Source organism: Symphalangus syndactylus, chromosome 15 (genome assembly GCF_028878055.3).
Source record: "Symphalangus syndactylus isolate Jambi chromosome 15, NHGRI_mSymSyn1-v2.1_pri, whole genome shotgun sequence".
In the NCBI taxonomy this organism is placed as follows: Eukaryota; Metazoa; Chordata; class Mammalia; order Primates; family Hylobatidae; genus Symphalangus; species Symphalangus syndactylus.
Window position 1 is genome coordinate 6082327 of NC_072437.2, and position 7407 is coordinate 6089733.

Consider the following 7407-nt stretch of genomic DNA (forward strand, 5'->3'; position numbering starts at 1 on the left):
GCCTGTAATCCCAGCACTTTAGGAGGCCGAAGCAGGCGGATCACCTGAGGTTGGGAGTTCAAGACCAGCCTGACCAGTATGGAGAAACAATGTGTCTACTAAAAATACAAAAAAAAAAAAAAAGAAAAGAAAACTGAATGGGGCGTGGTAGCACATGCCTGTAATCCCAGCTACTCAGAAGGCTGAGACAGGAGAATTGCCTGAATACGGGAGGCAGAGGTTGCAGTGAGCCGAGATCGTGCCATCGCACTCCAGCCTGGGCAACAAGAGTGAAACTCTGTCTCAAAAAAAAGAAAAGAAAGAAACAAAAAGAAAGAGAAAAAGAAAAGAAGAAAAAAAGAAAATATTACTCCCATTATCGCAGAGGGTGTTCAGCCCTGATGATATTGTTTTCTAATATCCAGGGAAGGAGAGTATGATATTACTCCCAGTATCACAGGGGGTGTACACCTTTTTGTGATATTGTGTCTAATATCCAAGGAAACAGAGGATGACATTACTCCCAATATCACAGTGGGTGGACACCCCCCTGGGATATGGTTCCGAATATCCCAACGGGGATAGGATGATATTACTCCCCATATCAACCCTGGAGGGTTATCTTCCGCCCCTACTCTTGGCCACCGCTTAGCCGGAGCTGGTCTTCTCTCTTGGCCCAGTTCAGTGAAGAAAAGTCTCCATTCCTCCTCTCTGGGGACCATAAGGGTCATAGTGACTCCCGTTCTGGGTAGCTTTAGCAGCAAAGAGCCATGCTCTGTCAAAGAGACAGTGGCTCTCAGCTTGTTAAGCGAGTCCCTCCCCAACAAGGGCAAGGGACAGTCAGGCATGGACAAAAACTGATGAGTCACTGTATGTCCTCCAACAGTGCAAGTCCCAGGCAAGCAGAAAGCTTGCTTTGCTGAAACCCCTGTGGTTCCGATGATGTCAATAGTCTTTCTGGAGAAGGGGGCGACCGGGGCGGTTACTAGCGAATGTCCAGCACCGGTATCTACGAGAAAATCAACGCCTCTACCCCCGACTGTCATTCTGACCATAGGCTCTTTGGGGACACTTGAGCCCACTCTCGCTCAGTCCAAGAACCCTTCTGCCAGGTTGAGCAGGGCCCCTTCCTCCTTGTCTGGGGCCTCCTGCTCTGACTCACCTTTTCTTTAAAGCTGAGGGCATTTGTTCTTCCAATGTCCTATTTCTTTACAATAAGCACACTGGTTACGCTGCCAACTCTGACAGCGAAGCTGAGTTTCTTTCCCAGGGCCCCCCTTCCCTTGCCTCTTTGGGGGGAGCCCTCTGATTCCTGAAGCTAACAGGCAGGTCGGTGTCGCCGGGCCTGACATTCATTCTCTGTGCGGTGTTCCTTACAGCTTACTGCATCCCTGTTTACAAACACCTGCTTAGCTCTTTCTAATAATTGTGATGTATTCGTCCCTGCAAGCCCAGCCTGTTTCTGCAGTTTTCTTCTCATGTCTTCTGCGCTTTGACGGACTCAAGCCATGTGAAGCATGTGCTGATTTTCAGGGCTATCGGGATCAAAGGGAGTATACATACGATAGGCCTCACACAATCTCTCATAGAATTGTGCTGGAATTGGCCGGGAGCGGTGGCTGAAGCCTGTAATCCTGGCACTTTGGGAGGCTGAGGTGGGCGGATCACAAGGTCAGGAGATCAAGACCATCCTGGCTAACACGGTGAAACCCCGTCTCTACTAAAAACACACAAAAAAATTAGCTGGGCGTGTTGGTGGGCGCCTGTAGTCCCAGCTACTTGGGAGGCTAAGGCAGGAGAATGGTGTGAACCCGGGAGGTGGAGCTTGCAGCGAGCTGAGATCGCGCCACTGCACTCCAGCCTGGGGGACAGAGAAAGACTCCATCTCAAAAAAAAAAAAAAAAAGAATTGTGCTGGACTTTCTTCTTTTCCCCGAATGACCTCAGAGACCTTGTTAACGTTTGTGGCCTTCTGAGCTCCCCTCTTGAATGCTTCCAAGAGAGCTTCCCTGTCTCGGTTTAGCCTTTGCATATTCTCTCTTTCATTTGGGTCCCACTGGGGGCCGGTTCCTGGTAACTGGGTCCTTCCATACTCTTGGGGGTTTTGATAATCAGCTGGTGCGTGTTCCTCTAGCCACTTAGTTGCTGCTAGGAACACTCTCCACCTTTCATCTCTGTGAAAGAGGAACATGAGCAACCGGTGGCAATCAGCCCAGGTGGGGTTGTGGGTCTGGATAATAGTTGGGAGCAAATCAATTCGAGCTTGTGGCTTTTCGGTATAGGACGGGGTATGGTTTTTCCAGTTGAGAAGGTCGGCACAGGTGAAGGGCTGGTAGAGAAAAACACGCCTCTCCACCACGTGACCATCCTCATCTATCCCAGTATACCGCTGCTCTGTCAGGGGCATCTGTATCCCCGTTTTGGGTCGTCAACGAGCTGCCAAGGGAGGGGTTTCTCCCGAGGCGTCACCTCCTCTCTTGTCTCCTCTGGGTGGCCTAGGGATATGCTTGTCTTGCGGAGGCGCAAGCACTGTGGGCTCAAGAGTGGGGAGCCTCTTTCCCTGGTAAGGGGAGGGCACCACTGGGATCACTGGTGCCATCTCCTGCAATGGATCTTCTGATGTTGGGTCGAACAGAACTTGAGGAGTTGATTTCCCTGGGCAGGTGGAGCGGGATCCTTCCTTAGCTGTCTGTCCCTTGGCTACTAGTATTGCTGCTGCCTGCCCTCTTAGCCACTGTGGGGGGTCTAGCACCAGCTGTCACCAAGTGTCTATGTATGGGAAGCGGTCTAGGTATCCTTTCCCAGTTATCTTGTGCCACACTTGAGAAACAAGGGACCTGTCCAGGCTTACTTCTGACGGCCAACCCACTTCTAATGTTGGGCAATCTATTTCCCATGAAGTTTGAAGTTCCCAGGTGGTCTGGTGGTTAGGAGTCGGCGCTCTCACCGCCGCGGCCCAGGTTCGATTCCTGGTCATGTGAACCAAAAAGTGGAGCAGGACGCGTCGCGGACACAAACCCCTCAGACGCCGGATTCAAGAAGGAAGAGGTTGCTTTTAATCGGCCGGAGGCGTCGGCAGACTCGCGTCTTAAGAGCCGAGCGCCCCGAAGGAAGACAGACTTACTAGGCCTTTTCTCAGGGCTTACAACTCTAAGGGTTTCCACCTGAAAGGGTCCCGATGGATTCAGAGCACATGTGCTTAGAGTGGGGGAGGGGGGGTTCATCTTTTCACCTCAGGCCGGCTCATCAGTGGCAGCGGCTGGTCTTGCCACTGACTTCAATCTTCTTGGTTTTCAACTTTTACTTCCTCCTCCTCTTCAGAGACAGGAGACAGAAAGAGAAATGCCTTCTCTCCTCAGGGCCACAGGATGATATGACTCCCAATAATACTGTGAGGAAGGTTGCAATATTACTTATCAAAATTAATAATATCAATTATTAATTGATATTAATAATTATCAATACTAATAACTGATCGTATAATTTTTAAAATCAATACCGATAATAATGATAATTAATATTGAAGAGTCATACTGACAATAACAATAAATTATTAATATTAACTATTAATAACGCCTGATATTAATAACTGGGACTGATCATATTCATTAGAACACAGTAATATTAGCTCCTAATAATTAATATAAATAACCCAAAAACTTTTCATTAGCAATTATTTCTTAACATTAATATTGGTAATTCATATTAACGTGACTCATAAATGAGTAACAAGTAATACTAATATGACTCCTAATACCGCAGTGGGTGTACCCCCACCTGCGATAGTGTTCCTAATATCCAGGGACGGAGAGAGCATGGTATTACTTTCAATATCGCAATAGGTGTACACCCACCTGACGATACTGATCCAAATAGAATCTCCACGGGGTGGAGGACCCCCATCGCAGGGGGGCGAGGCGCCCCGCGCGACGCGGGGCATAAGAGCCAGCCCCTCTGACCCCCGAGCTCTTAGGACCCCCATCCCAGGGGGGCGAGGTGCCCCCCGCAAGGCGGGGCATAAGAGTCAGACCCTTTGACCCCAGGGTTCTTAGGAACCCCATCGCAGGGGGGCGAGGCGTAACAGCCAGCCCCTCTGCCACCCTGGCTCTTAGGACCCGCGGTGGACTCAAAGCCTGTTTACCACATTGTGACTAATATCATCTACCCCTCTGGAAATTGTCAACTATTGCACAGATGGGTGTACAACAGCTTTGTACAGAGGACGTACACCTGTCTGTATTCGAGTAATATCATCCTCTTCCTCCCTGAAGATTAAGAACAGTATCACAAGGGTGTTTCTACTCCTTGAGATATTGGGTGTCACGTCCTCCTCTCCCAGGTTGCAATTAGAATGCTAACCCTAACGCTAACCCTAAACCGACCCTACCCTAACCATAACCCTAACCCTTAACCCCAACCCTTAACCCTAACCCTAGCCCTAACCCTAACCCCTAACCCCAACCCCAACCTAACCCTAACCCTACCCCAACCGTAACCCTAACACTACCCCCTAACCCTAACCCCTAACCCTAACCCCTAACCCTAACCCCTAATCCTAACCCTAACCCAACCCAAACCCTAACTCTAACCCCTAACCCTAACCCCAACACCAACCTCTACCCCTAACCCCAACCCCAACCCCTACCCCTAACCCCAACTCTAACCCTAACCCCTAGCCCTAACCCCTAACCCTAACCCTAACGCTAACCCCAATCCCTAACCCCTAACCCTAACCCTAACCCCTAACCCTAACCCCTTACCCTAACCCTAACCCCAACCCCAACCGCAACCCCAACCCTAACCCCAACCCTAAACCTAACCCTAACCCTAACCTGGGCCCTGACGACAACTCTAATCCTAACCCTAGGTTCCTTACTAAGTTTGTATGTACTTTGTTAATGTGGATTATTACGATTACTGTGTGAGGACTGCACAGCAGCATGGGGATTGCCAATCTTACATTAATTTTTTTTATTGAGGCAGTGCATTAGCATTACAGGTGCTTGTGACATGAGTAATGTGGGTATCATATTTTGGGTGTCATGTCTGCATTAGCAGTGCTGCATTTGTGTTTCAAAGCTGCAGTGTGGACCTGGCACTGTGGCCCCTTGCCTTCGCTTGGGAGAACTTTGGTGGGCAGGATTCAGAGGGGCTTTTGGTTTCCCATTTTGCACACTGAACCCTTCTAACTGGTCTCTGAACTTGATTATTCAGGGCTGCAAACAGGAAGGATTTTACTCACCGTCGATGCTGCCCCGAGTTGTCCCAAAGCGAGTTAGGGCCCCCAACGTCTGTGCTGAGGAGAATGGAGCTCCGCCTTTGCAGTGTCCCCCAGGTCTGTGCTGAGCAGAACGCAGCTCCGCCCTCGCGGTGCCCCTGGCCCGCACGCCCAGGTCTGTGCTGAGAAGAACGCTGCTCCGCCTTCACAGTACCCCGGAGTCTGTGCAGAGGAGAATGCAGCTCCGAGCTCACGATGCCGTCTGGGTCTGTGCTGCGGCGAACGCAGCTCCGTCCTCGCAAAGGCACCGCGCCCGCGCAGGCGCAGAGAGGCGCACCGCGCCCGCGCAGGCGCAGAGAGGCGCACCGCGCCCGCGCAGGCGCAGAGAGGCGCACCGCGCCCGCGCAGGCGCAGAGAGGCGCACCGCGCCCGCGCAGGCGCAGAGAGGCGCACCGCGCCCGCGCAGGCGCAGAGAGGCGCACCGCGCCCGCGCAGGCGCAGAGAGGCGCACCGCGCCCGCGCAGGCGCAGAGAGGCGCACCGCGCCCGCGCAGGCGCAGAGAGGCGCACCGCGCCCGCGCAGGCGCAGAGAGGCGCACCGCGCCCGCGCAGGCGCAGAGAGGCGCACCGCGCCCGCGCAGGCGCAGAGAGGCGCACCGCGCCCGCGCAGGCGCAGAGAGGCGCACCGCGCCCGCGCAGGCGCAGAGAGGCGCGGCGGGCGCGCGCAGGCGCAGAGAGGCGCGGCGGGCGCGCGCAGGCGCAGAGAGGCGCGGCGGGCGCGCGCAGGCGCAGAGAGGCGCGGCGGGCGCGCGCAGGCGCAGAGAGGCGCGGCGGGCGCGCGCAGGCGCAGAGAGGCGCGGCGGGCGCGCGCAGGCGCAGAGAGGCGCGGCGGGCCGGCTCTCCGCGGCGCAGGCGCAGAGACGTGCGGCGGGCCGGCGCTCCGCGGCGCAGGCGCAGAGACGCGCGGCAGCGCAGACCCCGTGCGGAGGCGCGGCGCAGGGCAGAGATGCACAGCGGCCTGTCGCCGGCGGGGCGTGTGCGGCGCAGGCGCAGACATGCACGCCACCGGGCTGGGGGTTGGGGGGAGCGTTGCAGGCACACAGGTGCACATTCACACGCCGCCGGGCGGGAGGCGGGGGTGGACGCGGTCCAGGCAGAGAGAGGCACGTCGCCGGGGGTGCGGCGCATAGACGGGTGGAACCTCAGTAATCTGAAAAGCCGGGCACTACAGGACCTGCTTGCTCACGTTGCTGTGCCACTGCGCCTCCTGCTGGCGCCTAGGGCAACTGCAGCGCCCTCTTGCTTACACTGGTGGCCAGCGCCCCTGCTGGCGCCGGGGCACGCAGGGCCCTTTTGCTCACAGTATATTGGCAGCACGCCGCCTGCTGGCAGCTAGGGACGTTGCAGGGCCCTCTTGCTCACAGTGTAGTGGCAGCATGCTCGCCTGCTGGCAGCTGTGGACACTGCTGGGCCCTCTTGCTCCAAGTGTAGTGGCGGCTGGCTCCCCTGCTGGCAGCTGGGAACAATGCTGGGCCCTCTTGCTTTTAGTGTAGTGGGGGCAAGCCCTCTTCTGGCCCCTGCGGGCACTACAAGATCCTCTTGCTCCCAATGTAGTGGCAGCACGCCCCCTGCTGGCAACCAGGGCACTGCAGGGTCCTCTTGCTCATGTTGTGGTGCCCGTGCGCCACCTGCTGGCAACTAAGGACACTGCAGGGCCATCTTGCTCACAGTGTAGTCGTCGTATACCCCTGCTGGCAGCTGGTGACACTGCCAGGCCCTCTTGCTGGCAGTGTTGTGGCAGCATGCCACATGCAGGCAGATGGGGACTATGGAGGGCCCTCCTGCTCCCGGTGTGACGGCTGGGGTCCGCTACTGGCCACCTCCTGCACCACTTAAAGTTGGAGCGCCAGTTATTAAGCCCCATCAGTTCTGTAAATTCAAACTGAAATGGAGCTATTACTGGGGAGAGCTGATGTCCCAGTTCTTGTCTAACTTGGAAGAAAGATTTTCACCAAGAGGCAGTACAAAGATGGCAGATAACTTCATTGAAAAGAAATACAGTGTGAAGAGCTTATTGTAGAAAAATAGGGTGGAGTGGGCTGATCGTGCGTGAAAACAGCCTAAGAGTCCTGTGCAGGGAATTTTATTTTAGACTTCTTCACGTTCCTGCCTCTGTCTCAAGTCTCCGCCTGTTTTCTTTGTCTGGTTTTCC

At 54.9% G+C, this 7407-nt stretch overlaps 1 long non-coding RNA gene across 1 annotated transcript; it reads right to left on the bottom strand.

Annotated features, from left to right (window-relative positions):
- Nucleotides 1–3011: 3011 nt before the first annotated feature.
- On the bottom strand, nt 3012–5664 carry LOC134732586 (uncharacterized). The gene is made up of 2 exons (XR_010115886.1): nt 5221–5664; nt 3012–3367 (listed from the first exon to the last, which is right to left on the bottom strand). It is a non-coding gene; the product is annotated as an uncharacterized lncRNA (long non-coding RNA).
- Nucleotides 5665–7407: the final 1743 nt, after the last annotated feature.